Source organism: Phoenix dactylifera, chromosome 9, assembly GCF_051530095.1.
Source record: "Phoenix dactylifera cultivar Ajwa chromosome 9, Ajwa_hap1_PhDact_Kaust_v1.1, whole genome shotgun sequence".
In the NCBI taxonomy this organism is placed as follows: Eukaryota; Viridiplantae; Streptophyta; class Magnoliopsida; order Arecales; family Arecaceae; genus Phoenix; species Phoenix dactylifera.
Genome location: NC_143198.1, coordinates 17,510,099 through 17,534,899, shown reverse-complemented (window position 1 = coordinate 17,534,899; position 24,801 = coordinate 17,510,099). Strand labels below are relative to the sequence as shown.

At 39.6% G+C, this 24,801-nt stretch overlaps 1 pseudogene across 1 annotated transcript in view; it reads left to right on the top strand.

Annotated features, from left to right (window-relative positions):
* Positions 1 to 18,586, top strand: part of LOC103721833 (calcium-dependent protein kinase 17-like) — a 40,727-nt pseudogene extending 22,141 nt beyond the window's left edge. The window contains exons 8-10 of the transcript XR_016396438.1: positions 12,991 to 13,071; positions 17,400 to 17,629; positions 17,767 to 18,586. The product of XR_016396438.1 is annotated as a calcium-dependent protein kinase 17-like (transcript). The remainder of the gene's footprint in view (positions 1 to 12,990; positions 13,072 to 17,399; positions 17,630 to 17,766) is intronic.
* Positions 18,587 to 24,801: the final 6,215 nt, after the last annotated feature.

Sequence of the window (24,801 nt, the reverse complement as noted above, 5' to 3'; positions counted from 1 at the left end):
AGGGTCGACCCAAAGGCAAGACAGAAAGACAGACAGAAAATGGTTCTCTGGAATTACTGAGAGGGTCGACCCAAGAAGAAGTTGAGTCGACCCAAGTGAACTTTGAGTCGACCCAAACCCTGAGAGGGTCGACCCAAATGGAAGACAGAAAGACAGACAGAAAATGGCTCTCTGGAATTACTGAGAGGGTCGACCCAAGAAGAAGTTGAGTCGACCCAAGTGAACTTTGAGTCGACCCAAAGAATGGTTGGGTCGACCCAAGTGAAGGAAGGTTGAAATTCATGTTTCTGTGTTCTCTGAGAGGGTCGACCCAAGGAATGTTTGAGTCGACCCAAGGCCAAGTTGGGTCGACCCAAGGACAGGTTGAGCCGACCCAAACACGGGCTGAACAGTAACGGATAGTTCTGCAGATGTACTTTTTGTCCTTCCCAAGGTCAGTAACGGCTAGTTTTTGAATTCTAACCATTGGGGCTTGACCAAAGAAGGTGGGAGGCTATTTAAAGGGGCACTATTCATCAGAGAGATATATCTTTTGAGAGGTCTATCAAAGAATACACAAGAATACAAAAGTGCCCTAATCTTCTTCATCAAGAGCTTCATTCAAAAATCAAAGAAAGGGATTGAGCAGATTCAAAGAGGCATCAAGAGCTCCTTCCCCCATTGAAGAGTGAAGCTTCCTTGACAAAGAAGAGCCAAGCGACTTCAAAGCGATAATTTCTTTCTAACTCTTCTTCATTGCTCATATTGTTCTATATGCTCATTTAGGAGTTTAAATCTTTTCTTTTCATTTGTTTGAATACTTTGTAAAGGTTCGTTGGTGAGCCCGCAAAACCAACAAAGGTTTTTGGTAAACCCGGAAAACCAAAGTTGTAAAGGTTCGTTGGTGAGCCCGCAAAACCAACAAGGTTTTTGATGAACCCGGAAAACCAAAGTTGTATAGGTTCGTTGGTGATCCCGTAAAACCAACAAGGTTTTTGGATTGTGAGCCCGGAAAACAATCCAACTGTAATCCGCGAGATTATAGTGAATTCCCAAGGGTACGCTTGGGGAGTGGACGTAGGTGCTAAGGAGAGCACCGAACCACTATATATTGTTGTGTTTGGATTGTGTTTGTGCTTTCATTCTCTCTTGCTTTACTTTCTATTCTTGCATTAGTTTAACTCACTCTAATAACCTAAGTAAGCATCCATCGCATTTAACTAAGAAAGTTTTAAAAGCACTAAAGTTAAGAAGAAACCAATTCACCCCCCCCTCTTGGCTTGTCACCTTGGGCAACAATTGTCGCTGATATCATATAACAGAAAATATGAAGCTCTCTCTTCCAAATAATATTAAGTTAGATGTAGCTCAATTAGCAATTGGTTCCTTGAGGTCCTTTGGTATGTCAGCTAACTAGACCATCACCCACAATTCCGCATCATTCAAGTAGTGGAGTTATGTGTTCTTAAGTGTTGTAGACTGACTGCTTGGGTGGCACGTCTAGAGGTGGGTATGGCATGGATATGTATCTAATGGAGGGAACAGTTGGTAAGGTTCAAGAATAGTTTCGGCTTTCAACAGTGATCATAAATGGACTTCCGAATGTCCTCGAAAATGTGTCCCCACTACCTAAGCATTCCTATTAATTTTATTTTATGGGAGCTGCTTCCCATATTCATGCTCTCACACCCGCACCTGCTTCTGGTAACTAAGATCCAAACAAATTATTTGACATTTGGTCATCAAAATTACCCTTTGCAATTAATTTGTTACACATACTCATGTAATTTTTCACCAACTCTTTCCTCGTTTATTTTATTAAATTGTACTTTTTTTAAGATAATATTTTATGCGACTATTAAGGGAATGTTGTATATGCTATGCAAGCCCTAATGTTAGTTTGATTGAGTATACTTGGACACTCTTTTCCAGCTCTTCTTTGTTAGATATGCATCCCAATTGGATACATATCAGACACTTGGATATTTACCTTTTTTTAGTTGCTGCTTTTAGAAGTTGATAGAGTCGGACTTTTCCAATAATAAGTTCACCATTATAATCAGTGTTTCAGTGGTTTATGTGCTGCATGTGTAGATGTGATCCCCAGACAACACTTCTTTTCCTGTATGCAGTTAATCTATGCAGTCAGAGAGCATATGGGTTGGATTGAAAAGGCAGTCACCTTAGCATCGTGTGGCTGCATACGCAGCATGCTTAGCATTGCGTGGCTACACATGCATCCTACTTAGCTTAATGAGCCCATATATGCGTTTCACTTTTATGTGAGCCCATGTGGATGAAACTATTTCAAGCTAATGGTCCGGTTGGATATGGATTCTAGAGGGCTTAGATATGGATGTTGTTAATAACATCAATATGTTTATTATATTTTAACTATTGCTATTAGGTAATAACTAGTAAGTAGCAAGCGCTAATTAGTAGCTTTCATTATTATTAATATTGTTATTATTTATTAAAATATATTGCTAAATTATTATTATGGTTATTGTATTTAATGTATTTTATTTATTTTAGATGTTTAAAAAATACTAAACCATATGTTGTCGAATATGCAGCCAAGAAAATGCATATGTGCTATTTGCTCCCTTGATGGCTGCATAATGTAACCATCTTTTATAACACTGATTGTAATAATGTTAAACCTCAGCTTTTGTTTTTTAGCGAGTGGTCAAGAATGTAAACATTAAAAATCTTTGCAAAATACCATTTTCTAAATTCCTTAAGATAATTAAAATATTTGAATAGGAAAATGTATATTGGAAGATTTTAAAAAAATACTATCTTTTAATGTTTTCTTTTGTACAATATTTGGATGTATATTTTAATTATCTTTATTTTTTTCTATATATCCCTGTATCTCATTATTTCTTCTTGTATGTGTCTGAATTTGATTCTCATGTTCATGTCCATGCAACACTGGTTGTAAGATTTTGAAAGTGGACAAGTTGGGGATTTCCATTTGTTTTAAAGATGTTATTAGCGGTCATGTTTAGTTTGGGTGTTTTCTAATAGCCTTAAGCTGATAAATTGATATCGGAATGTCATAAAGGTTGATTCTGTGATTCACTTGTTTGAATAGCAGGTGCTGATAAAAGCCCTCCTACAAATATATTTTTATTTTCTACCTCTCCTATGTTCTTGCAAATAATTGAAGTTAGGATTCATTGTGAAATAAAAAAATCACACGCTGAATGTGGAAATGAGCCTGTGATATCTTACTTCACTATTTTGGATTTGTTGAGCAGAAGATATGTTTGTTACATCAATAAATTATGCTTGTGCTTGAAAATAGAGTTATTGAACTGGATGATTTTTGTAGGATCACCAACATTGGTCTTAACATCATTATGGAAGCAGGTTATTTTCATGGGCAATGTTAAATAGCTTTGCTAATGAATATCATTCAATGGAGTAAACAAAGATTTGGAGATCAAAAGATGATTGCTGTTTGAATGTTATAAATTGAGTAACATTGACTTAATTGTTTATAGGAAAAGAGATGGTTTGCTGTGTAATAAGATTTCTTTGCTTAAATAGGTGAACATTTTGACAAATGGATGACAATAAGGACAAAATTTTTAGCAATGTTGCTAGGTTGGGTTTATTCGTGCGAAGAATAGAATATGAGATTCTGGTATTTCCTCCCTATTTCATTTTCAAAACTCAAATGCGATTAGTTTTTCTTCTAAAGAAGGTATGACTTATGAGAGTATTTCTTTTGGACAAAATGATTTTCTAATGTTTGTATAGGATGGTAAACTTTGGAGTTTCCTTTTAGTACTGGTTTTGTTATTTGGTATGATTTTCAAGGCAAGTTGTGCGACTTGGATAGTTCCTATGCCAAGGTTTGCCATCTCTCCCGTACCGGTGCTACGCTAACATAGTGTTGGTATAGTATAGTACGGAGTTTTTTTGGTGTACTGAGAGTCGGTACACCATCCGTACCATTGTCGGTACCGAATTGGTATAGTATGGTACGCTCCGTACCGCCCGGTTCGGGCCGGTATGGCGTACCTTATCCTATGCCATGTTTTTATACTTTCCTATATTTTGAGATAGGCAATGATTTACTAAAGATGCAGGACTGCTAAGGCGATGGCCTGCTTATGCATAGATGGCCCTACTAAGGATAAGAAATCAAGGGAATAGAGAGAAGAAAGTACTAGAGAGGGAGGAGGAAAGAGTGATGAAAGCAAGGGAATAGTTACAATACTTGATTGGATACTTATTTTTAAAATTCCTTGATAACATATATGACCAAACTCAAGGACCAAGTACTCGGGTATGACTTGGGACCCAAGTAACTTGATGGCCAAGTAACTTAAGATATTTACCTAAGAGCTGAATAACTTAATAAATAAGAGTAATAAATATTAAATGAGTATAATTTAATAAATTAACAATTTGGACTATCAAGTGGTTTTCATGCTTTGAATAGATCTTTTGGTGCTCTTGGCATCTGGACATTGGCTCTAATAATTATGATATAGATTGTGATGCATGATCCAAACCCTTGACTTCACCAACTAAATAACTTTGGCTTTTAATAGTGCATTCAGGTCCAAGATTTCTCCAATTTTGAGTATATCTCACTATAGAAAATCATTGTTGGATCTTTATGGGGACTGTGTGAAAGAAATGTGGTGAATGGTTTTTTAAAATCAAGATAGATTTATGGAATGTAGAGAAATCTAAAGATCTAAATTAGGAGCCATTTTAAGCATTTGCTTTGGGCAAGGTGGAGGCAAAAAACTAATTGAAGATAGAAATAAAACCTTGGTAAAACATTTAGTGATACACTTGAGGGATTGGTGGTTACTAGCTTTAAATAGTTGAAAAGAATTCTAGGAATTATTCTCCATACATTGGCCACCTTAGATTTTCTATTTAAATAGGTTCAATCAAGTAGGCTTTTGAGCAAGGTCCGCCGTACCGGTACCGGTCGGCGTACCGGTGGCCGGCCGGACCGGTACGGTACCGGTCCGATCCGGTACGTATCGACTGGTACCGGTACCGTGCCGGCCGGTACGTGGTGGTTTCAAAAACCACAGCGCGAGGCGCTGTGATTCTAAAAAAAAAACGCACCGGTATGAGGCCGGTACCGGCCGGTACGGGCTCTGAACCGGCCGGTATGGGCTCTGAATTGGCCGGTACGCACCCGTACCGGCCGGTGCGTACCGGCCGGTTCGGCTAAAAAATCGGGAAATACCGGTTTTTTAGTGGTTCCGGTACCGGTCTAGGACCGGACCGGTACGTACCGGCCGGTACGGGCCGGTACGGCATTCCATGCTTTTGAGTATGACAAAATTGCAGAAAGGAGGTCCTTCATTTTAATGTAGATGGTGCAGAATGGAAGATTTATTAAAAAAAGCTCCTTTAGTTTGTTTGACTTTTCTAGTGCTATTTGGGGACGCTGAATTCTCATTAGAGAAATTTGAGATTGAAGAAATTAAGGAAGTCTTTTAAGAGATCGATAGATTTATGAATTATTGTTGCGTGTCTTAAGTTCTACTTTGTGTAAATATTTTGAGGATTTGGTGGAGGTTTTGAAAGAGCTATCCTATATTTAGGGTAGTTCTATATACACCCCCCCTATTGCTCAGGACACCCCCCAAAAACCAAAAAAAAAATACCCAAACTAACCTTTAGTGTAATTACCATATTGCCCTTGAAATTTTCTCAGTACACCCCCCTTCCTCCTTCCTCCTCCTCCCCATCCCCCACCTCCCCCCCTCCTCCCCTCCACCTCCCCGTCCTCCCCTCCACCTCCCCCTCCACCTCCCCGTCCTCCTCCTCCGCCTCCCCCCTCCTCCTCCGCCACCTCCTCTCACTCCTCTTCCCCCACCTCCCCGTCCTCCTTCCTCCTCCTCCCCATCCCCCACCTCCCCCCCCTCCTCCCCTCCACCTCCCCGTCCTCCCCCTCCACCTCCCCCTCCACCTCCCCGTCCTCCTCCTCCGCCTCCCCCCTCCTCCTCCGCCACCTCCTCTCACTCCTCTTCCCCCACCTCCCCGTCCTCCTTCCTCCTCCTCCCCATCCCCCACCTCCCCCTCCGCCTCCCCCCGCCTCCCCGTCCTCCTCCTCCGCCTCCCCCCTCCTCCTCCGCCGGCGAGGTGCTCGTTGCTCGGGAGATGGCCGGGGAGGTGCTTGAGGCGAGGTTTTTTGGGCGGAAGGGAGAAGCCGGCGGGTGTTTTGGAGGGGAAGAGCGGGGTGGGGGGGGGGTTTGGGGGGTGTAGAGAGCAATTTAGGTGAGGGGGTGGGAAGGGTGGGGGGTAATTTAGGAATTTTTAATTTTTTAGGGGTGTCCTTAGCAAATGGGGGGGTGTAGAGAGTATTTAATTTTTTTTTAATTTTTGGGGGGTGTCCTGAGCAATAGGGGGGGTGTATATAGAACCACCCCTATATTTAATGAGGAAAGCTAGGTAGTCATGCCTAACCTCCCATGCCACAACTTCTACACCTCAAGTGACCCACATATCCGATATCCAGTTTAGAATATTTAATATTTCACAAATACCCTTCCCCTACCTTGTGCTTCCCTTTGACCTGCCCCAACCATTATCACCTTGGCTCTTCTCTACTTTCCAACTCATCAGCCCACATTAGCCTTGCTAGGAGTGCAACAATCAAATTTCACATTCTGCATCACTTTTTTCTTGGTTCTACGGTCTGCCATACCGATCGTACTGACGTACCGGTGGGTGCCGGTACCGGTTCGGTACTGGTTTGGACGGTACGGACCGATACCAAACCGATACTACTGGTTCGTCTTGGTTCATGCATCTAAAAGCTCCAAAAAACTTTGAAACCGGTACGGGTCGGTACAGTTAGCCAGTTTGGGCTGATATCGACCGGTATGGGCCGGTACGAGCCGATACCGATTTTTAACACCGAAGCGGACCGGTCAGAGCCGATACCTGTTCGGTACGGGCCGATTCAGCATTCTTTGGTTCTACCAACTCCTCGCTTTATACATCTCTCCTAACTTTTTTCCTCATTTTCTATAATTCCTCCCATGAGGCTTCTACTTGGGTAGCCATCAGAAATGGCCTAATATTTACAAAATTCGCAATGATAGATAGCTCTTTCCTTCTTTCATCTTTTTTTCCTTTTTCTTGATATTGAATCTAGAATATTTTAATTATAACAATGGGTCAAAAGCTTACTGTATATTCAAAAGAGTTGTATATGGTTATGATATTTAAATGTTACCTTCTCCTCTCACATATATTGTGAGGATCATACGAGCGTGTGTGACATTAGTTGTGTGTTGGGTGTGTTGGGAGGTCTTGGTTGCTTAAGCAGGGATAAGGACTTAATTAATAACTTTCGGGTTAGCCTTTTTGGGTGAGGTCGTTGGGGACTTGCTTAATAACTTTCTGGCTAGCCTTTTTGGGCGAGGTCTTAGATTATTATAAATGATGCCAGAGTTGATCCAACCCATGGCCCATGTGGTTAAAAGATGTTGCAACGGATGGACGTGAAACCCATCCAAATACAGAGGGTTTTAAGAATTAACCAAGCTATGGTGTGATGTTGGAATTAAATTTATCATCCTGGGAGATGTCGAGATTGGGAAAGCATATGATCCTCCAAGCTTTACTACCTATAGCTGCATCGCTCCGTGCTCATGATCCTTAGAGCCTTTCCGCGTATGTAATCTCCAGCAAATCACAAGCCATGGGGATGCTTCATTGTAGGGAATTGATATTTGCTTTAGATCAAACCCTCCTCTCTTCCTATCTTTTATTTGGGAAGAGCCTCTAGGTGCCACCCCCTCTTTTATATCCATGCCACCATTTTCCACACCCCTAGCTGCCTCCCTACGAGAATAAATAGGAGAGAGACTAGGGTTAGTGGTCAACCCCTCTTGGCACCTAACTAGGAAGTCCTAGTTAGGCTAGGACGCTAAGGAGGAGATGGTACTTACTTGGGCACCTCTTCCTCTTAGGAGTTGAACTCCCTTTGTGGAGTTTGGCTTCCTATTATGCGAAGGACAGAAGAGAGGGAGTGACCCAATGGAAGAATTGGCCTCCCACTTTATTAGTGCTAATCTAATTAGGATTGGATTAGGTCTAGTCCAATCTTGCTTGATTGGACTTGAACTAATCCAATTAGGCTCCAATAAATCCGTTTTGAGGCTCAGTAAATGTTTTAAAACCAGCACTTACTTGTTCCATGTAGGATTAATAAATGAGAGAATAATTAATTAGACTCATGTTCTAATTAATAACTAGAGATAGGTGCCTCGTGATGGACATGTTACGGGGATAAGCAATATTATGCAACTTAGATTTTGCTCACCAATAACCTGTCCTACTGGTCCGTTATTGTCACATATTAGCAATATAGTCTGATATGGGTATATGGAACCCATACCACATTATCAAATCCCTATTGTGTTAGGATGAAACCAACTGTCAACTTGTTCTTGCATAAGCTAACTTTTGCAATACGGTCCCCCATCATACGTTTGTCTTCACATGACCATTGAGATCACAAGCATTGTCAAGACCTTAGTTATGCAAAGTCATAGTCTATTAGGATCCTAGCTCATGCCAGAAACTTTTTTAAAAAAACTAGTTCGTACGAAATCTTTTTTGAACACAATCAATTATTAAACATAATATCAGCAAACCGATTATTCTACTTACAAAATACAAGTCATTGCCTGGGCCCCAGGTTTTGTGTCTGATTATGTTTTCACCCTAATATTGATATAATGCTATATGATGGTTTCCTTGTTGGATAGCCAGATCCTCACTCTTATCCGAGCCTAGTAAACTAGCGTGCTTCCTATCAATGATGTAATTCGGGATACCAAAAACAATCCATGGGTTTGCTCCAAAATTTTTTTAAGGTAGAACTAGGTGTTCTATCTTTCAGGTCAAGGAACTACTTGCAAATTATGTTCGTGGTTCACATCTCAACCTTGATGGTGATTTCTACGGTAGATTGCTGGGGTTTACTAGTTCAATGTAAGAGCACACCCTAGTATTAGTGTGAGGTCATCATCCTGGTGGCTGAGGAACTCTTTGTAGTCACATTATACTTCAATAGGCATTTGAGGGCGATACTTAAGCTCACTCTGGCCCATGGAATGCCGTACCGGTCCGGCCGTGGACCGGTACCGGAACGGATAAAAAACCGGTATTTTCCGATTTTTTATCCGAACCGGCCGGTACGGGTGCGTACCGGCCGGTACGGGGCCCGTACCGGCCGGTACGGGGCCCGTACCGGCCGGTTCGGGCCTCGTACCGGTGCGAACCGGCCGGTTCGCACCGGTACGATTTTTTTTTTTTTTAGAACCACAGCGCCGCGCGCTGTGGTTTTTGAAACCACCGCGTACCGGCCGGTACGGGACCGGTACCAGCCGGTACGTATCGGACCGGACCGGTACCGTACCGGTCCGGCCGGCCACCAGTACGCCGACCGGTACCGGTACGGCGGACCTTGCTCTGGCCACTTGGATATCCCCAAGAGTACTTGTGTACTCCTTTCTAGCTCTAAGGCTGATATGTGATGGATATCTAATAATGTTAAGTGATTATGCAAATAAAATATCCATGTTTTATTTTAAACATTGTTCAAAATTATATGCAAATGATTTTCAAAGCATATCCTAATCTAATAGCAGCATTAGCCATTTTGGGGCGATCATAAGCTTGTAATGGTTTTTGTGATTGGATCCTTGCCCTAATAAGGATGATAGAACGTAAGTGGGTGGAATGGGCTATATGTTTTAGTCCAATAGTGGGAATTGGGAGGCCTCGGCTGCTTAGGGAGGACCAAGGACAATTAGTAACCTTCTAACTAGCCCTTTATGGGTGAGCTCTTAGTTCATTACTTTTATGCAATGAATTTTCTCTTTTTTGTGAAAAAAAACATAGGGGATGCCCATCTATGTCTACTTCATTGAGGTAATGAAACAGGTTGAAGTGAAAATAGAGGAATTCATTACTTCCAAAGAGGCAAATCAAGTAATGGTTGGACCATAAAAGCTCCAAAATCAAAATCTACAACAAGTATACTAAAAAGTAATTTTAAAATGGCTATAGAGGTTATTTAGAATTCCATACTCTATTTGGAAATAAGCTAAAGGAGACATTTCCATGATAAAGAAAAGATAAGATGTTAGAGTAACCAGCTCCACACCTGGAGGGGAACCACCACATGGGTTAGTTAGTCTGATATTTTGTTAAGAGAAGATCATCTCTGTTTTTTTCTCTTTTCCTTTGCGAGTTCTGAATTTTTCATTTTTTTTATCATTCTTGCTCCGTGTTCACATAAATGCATCTACATTCCGTATCTTGTTACATCTGTAATGGGACTATTGCCGTATAGGTTTGGAGGAGACAGAGCAATGGGAGTAGATGTGAAGAAAAGGAGAAGAAGACAAATGGAGTATAATGCCCAGACGTGGCTTGGGGCTCACAAATGAGTAGGTGAGATGAGCTTAAGAGACTTAGATACTTTGGAGACATGGGTTTTTAAGTGTTTATTGGGCTTGATATGATACATTTTTTGGTTAAGTAAATGGAAAGTCCTGTTTGTGTGGGACTCTCAAATTCTCCAGTGGTGGCACTCAAAGAGAGAGCATGGGATAACCACATGGGAAGCATGGGTGTGAGTACCTATCTTCCTTCATATGTAAGTAGTGGTGGATATTAATGTGGGCTCTAATTTGTCACCTTGATTTCAAAGGTCGGGTGCAAGAGGTGAAGGAATTTAATTTCATTAGATTAATAATTATTTATATGATGGTGGCCAAGGTTGTTGATAGCATATTTATGAGGAATCTACTCTTTTGCTAGGGTCTTCCCATGAACTGCTTAAATTTTTTTTTCACATGCTTATATCTGGTATGTGGAATTGTGGAAAAGGATTTAAGATTGGGACCATTTGAAAAATCAGTCTACAAAAGGTGTCTTTGGCCTATTAAGACATGGAGATGCTGATAGGTTTGTGCAGTGGTACATCACTGTTTTCTTGCTTTTTTCTATGTTAACCAATGGCTCTTTAATTAATTCTGGTGCTTAAGAAGCTCAAGGATATGTGATCTTCTCTATCTTTTTATGACTTAAGGGGATTGATTTATTGTGCACATGTTGAGAGGGGAGGTTTATGCATTGACTTAAATGGTGGCTTAGGTTGGGACTGGTCATTGCCTGATGTCCTACCTCCCAATCTAGTCCTTTCTGTAGATGTAAAGGTTGCCTCTTAAATATGTGATTTAATAATCCATCTACTTTGAGGAAGTCTTGAGACTCAAATTGAGAGTTACTCATTTGATAAGGTGGCTCAATTGCTTAGTTTATAACATCCCTTGTTTTATTTAGGAAGCCCCCTTTTTCTCATTGTCATTCAATCATAGAAAAGTCTGGGAGAATTGACCTTGGATAAAAAATGCCTCTACTTCAAACTTAACCTAGCCAACTTACTAAATGTTTAACTTTAGAGTGCCTCTTAAAATGTTGATAAATCTGGAAAATTTTGAGGGTAATTACCATTTTTCTTTGAATGAACCAGCGTTGAGTGGAAGTCTTGTTTTTGGACGCATGCTTATGTTCCCTTTTGCTATCATAGAGAAACTCTGTGGGTTTGGGAACATTTAAAACGATACCATAATGATGCTTTACATGCAAAACAATCATGAAGAAAGGGCAGAAGGTAATCATCTTGGTGGGAGAGCAATTGTGGCCATGTATAGGGAAGAAAGTCGTAGATGATCATTTCAAAGGTATCTAGAAGTGCCTTCACTTTGCTTTCATATGGTCATATTATGAGATCAGAAGGTTCTATTGAGAGAGGAGCATTATTCCTTGTTGAGGGACAATTTTATTTTAAGTTGACCTTTGGGTGGAAAATTTTGAACTTAGTAAAATTTTCCATTTCTGTCTCAAGGATGTTGTCTAAGGGAAAGTTGCTTGTTGTGCGGATTTAAGAATGTTGATATGTGCATGTTTGTAATGCAGATTTTTTTTTTTTTTCTGAAACAGCAGTGGAAGAGAATAGACATATTGATGTCCTTGAGACGCTACTTTTCGCAATGTTTTTGTTCCTTGTGTTTTACGTGAATAACATCTTTGGGCCTTATTGTTCTAGTCTTGTGTTTGAACATGAAATTGCTTTTCAAATTTAGTCTGCCATGTGTAAAGAACTTGATCTAGTCTTTAGGCCTGATTGTTCTATTCTTTTGTTGGCATGTATACATTAAATGAATTTTGATATGTGGTTGCATTATAAATCTAACTTGATGAATTTCATTAGCCTTTTACATGCATGATGTATTGGATAACATGAAATGAACAACCACCTCATTATATATATGACAGAAAGTTGTAAATGATCTTGTTCTAAGAAGATGTCATGTAGCTACCCTGACATTTAGATAAATCACTTTTTTGTGACTTATGTCATAATCATAGTCTTTATTGGTGGGATGGAGAGGTATCATCGTAATGGCATTTGACCTGCCATTGTCTGAATAAAGAATTTGGAACTACATGGAATCCCAAGTGTTTATGAATTTATGGCTGGAACCCTAATAATTCAATATCTCATTATGTATTTCCTAGCCAGTGCACGTGTATTGCTCACGGTCTTGTAAACTGACAATTGTGATATTTCCTGGAATTGTAACAGATAATGTTTGCTTGTATCCACATATTGCTCAATGACATGGATTGAAAAATATATGGAAGTGAAAAAGATGGGAGATTCTTCGTTAGTTTGAAATAATATAACGGCATTTTAAACAACGAGTTTGAGAAACACTAATGCCTGACTTTGACTTAGTTATGGTAGATTTCACTTGTAGAGAAGGTTTCATTGCATGCCAATATGTATAAAATCATTGGACGTGTCAAAAATGATTATTTGCTTCATGTCTTGTAATGGTGTAATTGTTTTATAAACTATTTGATATGTGGATAAACTGCTTAACCCAACACTTATGGGTATTTTCTCTCAAATGACTAATCTTAATGCAGTTGTACGGCAGACCCCAAAGTATTAAGCACTTGTGCCAGATCTGCCGGACCATCCTAAAGCCGATAGTGAGGTTATGCAGAGTAAGCATCTCCACTCACTACTTTTCTACTTTCTTTTGCACATACTTGACAGAGTCCCAGATGAGATGAATTCAGTCAAAAAGAAAGCACCAATGACTCATTATCCTAAGCATCCCTTCAATAATAAGGGATAGCCATGGATAAAGTGAATTTCCTCAAAAGCGACCATTTACAATCATAGTCACCATTAGAAAGATGTAATATGGATCATATGCTAAGATTTAATCTGTGAAACACATGTTAGGATTTACAATAGCACTTGCATCCTAACATGCATAACACTAGTCCTTGGTAAATCACTCCCCATCTGTGCAGTGATGGATATCTCTTTGGTAAGCGACTTGTATGTCTTTGTATTATGGTATGAAGTTGCATTGGGTTTTTCAGAGAAGCTGAAGCAATCAATGGTGGGAGAGTGCATCATATGTGGTCATTATGCCTTTAGCATCATTTATACAGTATATTTTTGTTGTCTTCTTCTATATCACTTAAACACAAGTGGTGGGAAAAATGATATTTATCACAATAACACCTTTATGGAGTAGGCACTAAGATATCAAGTTGGTAAAATTCCTTCATGGTTAGACCCAAGATCCAGGCAAATTTCCCACCTTCACTACGGTTGGGGTGTTTCGGGGTATTTCTGGGGATGCTACCCCCATTTGTGTAGCCCATTACCATTCGGCCTCTTCTTCCAAAAAATATTACCTTTTACAGAGACACATTGGAGCCAACCTCGAGTATACCAAGTCACAAGAGCATATTAGAATAACAAAAGCATGTGATTATTTGGAAAGATGCCATGTGCGGTCAACTAAGGTTCATAATAACAGCTGAAATAATGTTATAAAATAGCATTTGGTTTTGGTGCCTTTCCATTACATTCTGTATGTGTATGTATGTATATGTGTTTATGTATATTAGGGATCTAAATAATGCTATTATTGCATTTATAGAATAGTCATTATTTTTCATCTACTGTATAAGAACCGACTAAAGCAAATAATTCTGTTATATTCCCATCATTGTTCAATATTTTCCATAATGATGACTAATAGTGGCTACTATAATGACCAATAATTTATTCCCAGAAAATCTAGTTGATAGTCGACCAGGTAAATCATGATCCTCATTTGGGGATATCATTGTGGTTTTAACCTTGCAATTAACTTTTCCAGTGATGTGATGTCTCTCTCAAAAGAAAAAAGTTCTAGTGTTATATAGAGATTGTTGTTAACCATGGTCTGCCGTACCGGTCCGGCCTCAGACCGGTACCGAATCAGCGTGGAATCCGGTACCGGTAGCTTATCGTTGGAGAACCGGTATGGGACCGGTATGGAACTAGTACGAACCGGTACAGACCGGTATGGGATCAACGTGGATCAACGTTGAATCTGGAACCGATATAGAATCGGTACGGACTAGTACCGTACCGGTCCGGGCCGCCATCGGTACGCCGACTGGTACCGGTACGGCGGACCTTGTGTTAACTATTTTTAATTTGAGAAACTTTAAAGGGAAATTACATCATTCACAACCTATTTTGTTGTATTGCTGTAACTCATATTTGTTATTTCTCATGGAAACATTTTAAGTTTGGGGACAGCAACATTTTGTCAAGGTGGGACAGACAGAAACCGCCAGCCCTTCAATGAATCATATTGTTGAAAGTGACAGACTCTGATCATTTTGTGGGCAAAGGGAGATGGGTCTGTGGGAAGCCAGGTTAAGTCTTTCATATATCAGCGATGTTAGCACAAACTACAGTGTCTTTTTTATGGAAAGGATTAAAATATTTATATTACCTCTGTGCCGATATGCTGTTGGCATGTTCATCATGATGTACTGTGCTGATACTTGGCAAACATCAGCACAGACAGATGTGTAAGTTTGTAAAAGAGATTTACAATTGCATGCTGATATATTAGTTCATTGTTTTTTTTAAAAATGGCCAATTTTAATTGCTTTATTATCGTCTGTAAACTTGTGTTGAGGGTATAAACTAGGATCATATATCATCTTAAATCTGTGTTGATTATTGTTTATTATAAAAGTTTCATAGTTTCAAGTAATTTGTCATATGGACTACTCAACTATGCATATATATTAATGGCACAAAAATTCCGGAGAACTTCATAAATATATGTCAGTAGTGGAACCATGTTAAAAAAAACAATACATTATACTTTGCTAATATTCTGAAGTTTTAATCATAGGGCTATTATCATGGGAGGCCTATATATCTTCATTATTGTAGGAAGTTTATATAATCCTTGTTTTCTGATGTAGTTAGTGAAGAGTTCCTAAACTATCTCCTATTGGAGAAAGCTGTTCATGGTCATCACTGAGGGTATAAGCCTGTACAGCTGCATATTGGTTTGTACTAGGTTATATTGGTTTGATGCCACTTCAATGCATTCCAATATGCAGCTATATTAATTGTTATGAATAGTACACAGATATACACCAAGGTTTGCCATCTCGGAACCGAATTCCGTATTGGTACTATGTATTATAATACCGGTATGCAGTATGATACGGGACGGCGAGATGTACAGAGTGTAGTGTCGGTACGAGATTGCATATCAGTTTAGTACCGGTGTGGCACAGTATACTTGGTACGATATGGTACCGATTGGTATAGCAAGGCACCAACCGGTACGGCACCAATCGTGCCATTCAGTAGGAATTAGCACTTAAGTCTTTGTTTTATTTATCATTACACCTTTTGGAGTGCCAGTGATATGACAGACTTTATTGCTAGGAATGGTCGACAGACAAGCTATTTCTTCTGAATGTTCCCTTCAGTCACTTTTAATGGGTTGGTCAAAATACTTCTTGCGATTTGATCATTTTTCCGATATATTTTTTGAAGTTCTACTGCTCAAATCTATCTAGGAGATTGATGATGTTGTTATGGTTGTTTCATAAACTTTTATCAACATGCAATCTTCGTTTTGCATGGACAATTTGTTGAATAATTCTCTCTTCTTGTAAAGATAAGCTGAAAAATTGAAATCTCAAACAGCCCAACAGCTGGTTTGGAGGAATGTTGGGTGTCCTGCAGATTGAATAGGTTTGATTGATATAAATCATATTGAAGTTTCGTAAAATGACGTCTTTCTGCGAAAAAAAAGGATTGGAGGATGGTTTATAAAAACCTTGAACATTCATATTTTTCATGAAGGTTGTGTATGGGTGCGTAGTTGTGATATTTGAGAAACATTGGATATATTAGTGCAGTACACTGGTGGGATTCCTAATACAGTATCTGAGCTAATCTCATGAAGTACATTTTTGGCGGAGTTTCCCATTGCACATAAAAAAAGTAATTTGTATTATTTCAAAACCTTTGAGATTGCAGGGCCAATATTTTTAATAAATATCGTTTCTTATGTGCAATGTCTGACTGTTCCATGCTGTTATGGCTTTTTCATTCTTGTACTAGACCAACCTCTTGATATGCCCTTGAAAAAAGGAAGGTGGGAAATGGTCTTGTTGATCACTTCTCTTCGTGGCCAGGTGGTATATTCATGTCAAATTTCCTATCCACATGTGGGATGTCATATGGATTTAGTAGCTTAGCTTCCAAACACTCCTTTGTTGCTTTCGTAGTATGGTGGTTTTCTTCATCTTCTTTCTTGCTTTTCTCAAATGTGTTTTTAGTCAAATACTCTACCTGAAGGCTTCCTAAGATAAATTATAATTGCTTTCAAATTAGCTTTTCTTTGTTAGTCTTCCTGTGTCAAATTTGTGAAAAGGGATCCTTTAGTCTGTTCTTTTGAGAAAAAAAATGATGGAAGTCCTCTGGTCCTGATTCTATCCTGAGGAACCATTGACAGAAGCCTTTTGGAAATTTTCTTGTGGTACTCTGGAATCTCAATTCTGCTCGTGGTTAGTTTGCTAACCTTCAAAACTTTTCAGTTGATGACTATGCTTGTCATATGACAACTCCCATGGCACCCTGCTTAGAGTTATGGAACCCACTATTACATTTTCCAGTTCTCATCATCTATAAAATGAGGTTAGATACTGTGTGCATGCTATTTGATAGATTTACAAATGTCAAGGATGAAAGAGGTATCCTTGTCAAATTATTCTGATGCATAACATACAGTTTGGCCTTAAGTTTCAGTCCTGGGTCTTCGACTTAATTAATGACTGACAGGTGCAATTATAGCTTTAGAAAAAAAAAATTGCATTAAATATTAGAACTTACTGCCCCCTCTCCCTTCGTATGTCATTGGATTTATTATGATCTATGAAGTCCCAATTAACTTGTAAATGCAACATCTCATTTGCTCTTTTTTCTTTTTGTGGTTGTGCAGGTGTAAATATTTAATTGTTGGAAAAAAGGGGTTTTCACTTACATGAGCAGATTTGCCTGCAAGTGAAGAACAAATCTCATGTTCTTTTTAAGCAAATCTGCACGTAACAGATATTCGAATTTCAACCAGGGCTCATGTGTGTTATGTTGTCAATATTTTTCACGATTACAATCAGGGACCTTCTCTGGTGTGATTCTAACACAAATGAAGGGGGGAACCACTAGATATTGGTATGTATCAGCTATCAATAGGCCAGATGTTTTGAAAGCTATGCAGCGCCTAAAAGAAAATCTGCTGCCATGCTTCACATGTAAATAAATATGTCAAGTTTGTGCCTGATCTGAGATTTTATATCTTTTTATCACAGGAATGCCAAGGCCTAGCCATCCACCAGCATTTACAAGTCTCCTTGGCATGCAGAATGTATGGTTAATTTGATATTATTATTCGGACTGCTGTAAATCCTGGATCCACTCACAAGAGCCCCCAAGCAAAATGGCATTGAATCTACATCCAGTCATGTTTTGTTCAAGTTAGATTTACTTTGACGTGCTTTTCCTGGAATCCCATGACTGCTCAATCGTACCTAGATATCCATCATCCTAGTAGCAGATAGTCTTTTTTAAGATTTTGCTACCGTAATTTTTTGATAGGTTTTTCTGCCTTGCCAACCAAAATTTCTGCTATGTACACTGTCGAGGAAGAAATGCTTAACATTCATTATAGGTCACAAATCTTGTTCGGCTTCATACGTATTTATATTATTATCATTTTACTCAGCCGTAAGCAAAATGATAATAATACAAATATCTGTGAAGCTGGATAAGATTTGTTCCATATAATGTGTTTCTCTCAATATGCAGTAAAAATGTTAATATTTCTTTGATGACAATCATAGGCATAGCAAATATTTTGGTTGCAGTGGAGCCAAGCCTATTGAAAAATCACAAATGCAAAACCTTTTGAAAAGTTTTAGTTGCTAAGGGAGCAAAATCTACTGACCTTCCCACTTTCCATAGCAAATGGTTTTTTGTAAGATTTTGCTCTAATTTTTCCTGTACATGTTCATAAACTATGTATGCGGGAGAAGAAAAATGTCTTAAGCGCTTTTGTGATGATGGGATGAAGTGGATATGTGATTTATGCAATGATTGAGAACATATATGCAAACTTTCGGTTCAAAACTACCAGGAATGTCATGAAGTCTGTTGTTTTCATGTTACTGCATTAATGAGCTTGTAAGTTTACGATTCCAGTCTAATTGAGATTGACGCACTGCAGCTCATATGACACTATCATGTATTTTAGTACAAGGCCAAGACAGAAACAGCAGCAGGAAACTCTGTGAAGATACTTGTACTCTCTGAAGATTTTATTGAAGATACTTGATTACTTTGTGGCAAATATGTGCACTCCGGCCCAAATTAGGCCCATATTGGACTTAAGTTAGCAAGCCCAACCAATTTCATTGGGGGGATTGGAATAGGGAATCATGATCCCCTGCCCGAGCGTCAGCTCTTGGGGGATAAGAATGCCGCCGCGAGCTTCTTGAGGCCGATACAAATGACTGGCGGCCGTTGGGGTCCTCCACTTTTGGGGAATAAGAACGCTGCCATGAGCTTCTCGAGGCCGGTAACCGGTACAAATGACCAGCGGTCGTTGGGGCCGGTGCAACTAGTGAATGGCCGACCTCATATGCCGTTAAGCGATGCTCATCTAGAAGCTTTTAAATTCCTTCATCCCTTGCGATGGATCACCATTGAGATATTCCTTGCTTCCTCTATATTTTCTTGTTTTTGGTGGCTGGTGTGCCACCTCGGTCAAGTTCCACCTCTACAAAACTTCCACTTTCTCCCTCTAGCTCTCCATGTGCTCTATTTCACTGTTCCGAGCTTCATCACTCTTTTTCCATCGAAAAAAACCAAAGTCGGCAGAGATTTGCCATCGCCATTGCTCATCGGTGAGTCCCTCGCCCCTTCTTGCTTCCTCCTTGGATGAGGAAGCTGCCACCTAAGGCAGCTAGGGGCTCTGCCTCTTTTCCTCTTCTTCCCCTATTTTCTCTTATACGCAACTAAACTACTGCAGCACCTCGCCACTAGCTGCGCCACTACGTTGCAGGCCGTGCCACCATACCTCAGGCCGCACCACCAACGGGCCATTAACCACCTTCCCCCTCCTCTCTGTTTTCCCAATTGAGCATGATGAAGAACCCTTGTTCATCCCCATTTTAGGGCGAGAGAGAAGAAAAAAAAGATTTTCTTCCATAGTTGTTAATTCCTGTTTTTTGGCCCATGGGCTAGATGTAGTAATGATTTATGCCACTATGACAGACCAAACCCAAACTCCTGATTGAATTTGGACTGAGACTCTCTCTCTTCTTCCTCTTTCTCTCTCTAAGCCAGATCCAGAGATCTTAGTTCAAAGTCTTGACTCTCTTTGCTCAAATCTAGGCTATCCCTTGGGTGGAGGTCCTGAACTGCCCCGATACCTGGGTGAATACTGACCTAGTACCTCACCCTTGTCAGGTTCCCTCTAGAATTTGGTTACCCTTGACCTTTATTGAGCTACTTAAATCATATCTCATCTTGATCTGTTTAGTTTACTGTTCAGACCAACCCATGCAGTCGAGTACGACCCATACTAGGCCTTGCCTTTCCTTCGTTCTGATTTGGGCATAAGATCGTATTCTCCAATAGTATTTTAATTTATAACTTTACTTAGCTGCTAAGGTAATGATAAAATTTATGGTATTTTAAGGATATTAAAATAGGTGAACTTGACCCGTCTAATTGAAAAGCAGAATTTTGAAGCGAAAAGAGGTAAATAACCTAATGCTTCAAAGTATATTTTTCGATCTTTGGTAAAGTGATAATTAGTTTATTATCTTTGATTGTGATATTTGTTTTATACTTGATTAAATGGGTCAGGCATGTTACTGTTACAATAGTAAAGTTTTTAAATATTTTGTTGTGTTATGTTAAGAAATGTGACTGGGTAAATTATGAAACTTATTTTATATGTATATATTCACAGCACGGCTATGATCTAAAATCGTCAATGGAGATTATTCGTTGGCACTGTCGACTTATAATTTGAGAAACTAGTTTTGACATCGAGCCATCGATCATCAGAATAGTGGTATCTAACACTTGTGCATTTTGTATCTAACCAACCCAATGGCCATAGCTTGATGTTGGATCTTTAGAATCAGTTTATGAAAATAATAATAAATTTTAAAAAAGATATATGTATTATTTAAAATTTGATTTATTCTCAATGAGTATCATGCTATTTAATTATTTATGTATTTGGCATGCTTAGATTCCACTTTGTGGTATTATGTTGCTTACTGGATTAGTATTGCTTATTATTCTATTTTTTTCTATTTTTCAAATTTCGAATTATGATTGCTCGGGACTTAGGAGAGTGTGCTATCATCAAAAGATATTTGTGATCATTTGAATTTCAAGTTTAGCTTAGTTAGATTAGTTTAGTTCAGTTTGAACATTTTATTCGATCTGAATAATAATAATAATTATTTAGCATATTTTGACTTATGTTATCATGAGACAATTGATTATGAGAAGATTTTGTTTAGATCTTAATTAAATTAGTTTTTGAGGATCGAAGAATTATAATTATTGCTTTGAGATTATTATGATTTAATCTGTATCCTTCCATGCTTGCATGATTTGATCTGTAGGTATGCAGCGTCTGTTATGCTCTGGGTTCAGAGCGTGATAGATATGTAACTACAAAATTGGAGTCAATTACTATATAACTCTCTTGTAGTTCCTCCTACTTTCTAGGGTGCGTGGGAGGGGGGGTTGTGCATTGGTCAATTTGGCTCTTTTGGAATTTAAAGCAAGATGTGCTGGATAAGTGGTAAAGTGCAGTGATGAGATTGTAAGAAGCAGGAGATAAGCATAACAAACTGAAAATTTAATCAATACACAAACATAGTGAAGGCAATTAAAAGTAAACAGATGAATTTTAATAGAGGTTCGGAGCTAAATTCAGCTCCTATGTCCTCTCCCAAGAAAACCTCCTTGAGAATTCTAATCCACTAATCACAATTTCAATGATTACAACAATCTGTCAGCCTACTTCCAAAGTTTCAATATTCATTTTGAAACTTGTCCAAATCACTTACATATCACAAGAAAAGTTTTCAAGCACAAGTAGCTCCTTGCTGTAAGCTTATGAATACTATTTAGCTCTTTCAAATATGGAGGGAAACAATGATTCAACCGGTTGAGTACTTTTCTTGCTTAGAAACTTTATTCAAAGAGATTCAATGTGGTAGTTCTCTTGTATTCGATTCTTTTCTCAAAACACTCCTTTTCATTAATTCTTTGAAGCCTTTTAAATGAGATAGAAGATAGCTTGGATTCTTTTCTAACTGTTGGAGGGCTCTCCTACCTCATTAATGGCCAAAAGTATAATTCTAAACATGTTGGAAAGTTAGCTATGGGAGTCTGTTAGTTGCAAAGGAGTCAGTTCCTGAAATATCATAAAAGACAACCTTTTTTATTTTTACTCTATGACCATGTCAGAATTGGCTCCTCTGAAACTAGGATCGACTTCTAGTCATGTACCAGTCAACTCTACATACCGGAGTCAGCTCTTGAGATGCTGGGGTTGACTCCACCAGGGTGTTGGTTAGAACGATGATGGAATGGGCCTAGAAGTAGGGCCGAGGTCTTCTAGCCAAGGTGATGAGAGCATGGGCCACCTTTTCAAGCTTAAGGTACCTTGTGTTAGCATCTGAGAGCTCAGCTTGTGTAGTAAATTGGCCTCTATCTTCCATCTTCTTCTTGCATAAGAACCAAGCCCAATGCCAATTGGGAGATAGCCAGGTAGAGATAAAGCATTTCTCCTAGGCTCAGCTTGATGAGTAGTGGTGGCGAGCTAATTTAGTCTCGAAGCTGGTCAAAGGCAACTTGACATTTTTCGGACTATTGGAAGTTTTGGATTTGCCTCAGCACTTTAAAGAAAGCAAAACTCTTTCCACCAATCTTGCCATAAATTTGCTCAGTGCAGTGATGAAACCTACTAGGTGCTGTACCTCCTTCATCCTTGGGAGCATCATTTCTAGCACAATATGGATCTTCTCTGGGTTGGCCTCAAGTCCATGCTATGTCACCACAAACTTAAGAAATTTCCTTGAGGAAACCACGAAGGTGCACTTGCTTAGTTGAGCTTCATGCGTTATTTCCTTATAGTTTGAATAGTCTCCACAAGATCGATCATGCGATGCTCAGTCTGACTACTTTTGACTAGCATGTCGTTAATATATACCTCCATATTATGGCCAATGTAGTCCATGAAGATTTTGTTGATGAGGAACTGGTAGGTGGCTCCTGCATTCTTATGACCACAGAATATCTCTATAGCAGTAAGGCCCTTTGTCGATGATGAAGGAGGTCTTTTCTTCATCCTCAAGTGTCATTTCAATCTGGTTGTAGCTCGAGAAAAAATTCATGAAGCTTAACATCTATTGTCTTGATGTGACATTGACAAGCTGGTCAATCCTTGGTAATGGGAAGCAATCCTTCGAACAGGCTTTGTTGAGATCAATGAAGTCAATCCTTTTTCACCAAGACAACATTGGCCAGCCAGTCTGGGTAGTGACTTTATGGATAAAGCCCATGCTGAGGAACTTATCAACCTCTTCGTCGATGTCCTATTATCTTTTTGGGATGAATCACCTCTTCTTTTGCCAGATAGGTCGGTGCATTGGGTCTACGCTTAATTGATGGACAATGACATTAGGGCTTATACTGGCATTTTGAAGGTCGGCCAGTTGCAGACATCGACATTAGCCTAAAGAAAATCCACAAGTTGAGCTTTGGCTATGTCATCGAGGTAACTGACCTGCATCATCTTGCTTAGATCCGCTTCATTAAGGTGAATCGAAAGGAGTTCCTCGGCTAGTTCCCCACAATGTTGTCTCTGCTCATCTTAGGCATCAAAGCCTTCAATGCGTAGCTTCTCCATTGGCTTTTTTTCCTTGGAGCATGGTAATGTAGTGTTGCCCAAGAAGACAACCCAAGAGGGGGGGTGAATTGGGTTTGGATTAAATCTCGACCAATTAAAAACTATGATTAGTAATTAACTAAATCTATTGCAAACAAACTAGTTAAGTTACTAGATGAAGTGAATGAAGAGAGATAGATAGAGAGAGAGGACAACAGCCAATACAAACACAAACCAATTTATAGTAGTTTGGAGCTAACCCTTGCTCCTACGTCCACTCTCCAAGCTTCACTTGGGAGTTCACTATAATCCCTTGGATTACAGCCGGTTGTTTTACAAGTTCACAACCCAACTTGTTGTTTTCGCGAGATCACAACGAACTCGGTCGGTTTTCACAAGCTCACCGACTAGAACCACCCGATTGTTTTTTCGGGATCACAATCGAACCCTTACACCGTTGGTTTTAACCTTGGCTCACCAACAAACCTTACAACCCTTGATTCAATCCCCTGATTGAATCAAGTAAGAAAATAGTTTGGAAAAAGTTACAAGGAAAGCTTCTTAACAAGCAAATATTAAACAATATGAAAAGAGTAGACTTAGAAGCCCTCAAACAGATTTTGGAAGAGGAAGAAGGAGCTTCTCGAACTCTGAGTCTCCTCTTTGAATGCATTGAAGATCTGATGTCCGAGGAAGAGCCTTGAATGCGAAGGAAAGACTTCTAGTTATGTATTGAATGCGGTTCTTTCTTCTTTTGCTTGTCTTTTCTCACAATAGACTCTTGGTAGATGGAAAACACTTAATGCACAAATGGAGTAACTCTCTTGGTGTCTACTACTGTTCACTCTGGCTATTTAAGCAGTCCCCTTTAAAAACTAGCCGTTAGACACTAATTTGTGGTCGTTCTGCACAGTGTCACAGCATTGGCAGCAGTGAGCAGAGGTCAAGAAAAAGAAGCGGTAAGAGCAGTTAGAGAGCAAGCAGCGGCTCATCAAACCTTTCTGTTTCGGTCTGCAACTCTTGACAATGTATCCGTTGGGGTCGGAGTCGACTCGCTCGATCTGCAGTCGACTCGGCTGTTGCTGGAGTCGACTCTTGCTTTACTGGAGACGACTCGCCCACTGTTCAAGATTTGAATTAAAGTGCTGTCCTGTTCTGGAGTCGACTCGGCCAAACCTGGAGTCGACTCGCCAATATTCGGAGATGACTCGACCCTCTGGAGACGACTCGTTCTCAGGGTTCCAGAGATCTAATTTTCTACATTTCTTTCTCGAGTCGACTCGGATCATCTTGGAGTCGACTCGGCTCTCAGAGCCCGAAAACTGATCCTCTGTCTTTGGAGTTGAACTGCCTTGGAGTCGACTCGGATCATCTTGGAGTCGACTCGGCTGACTTGGGGTCGACTCTCGTATTCTCGAAGTCG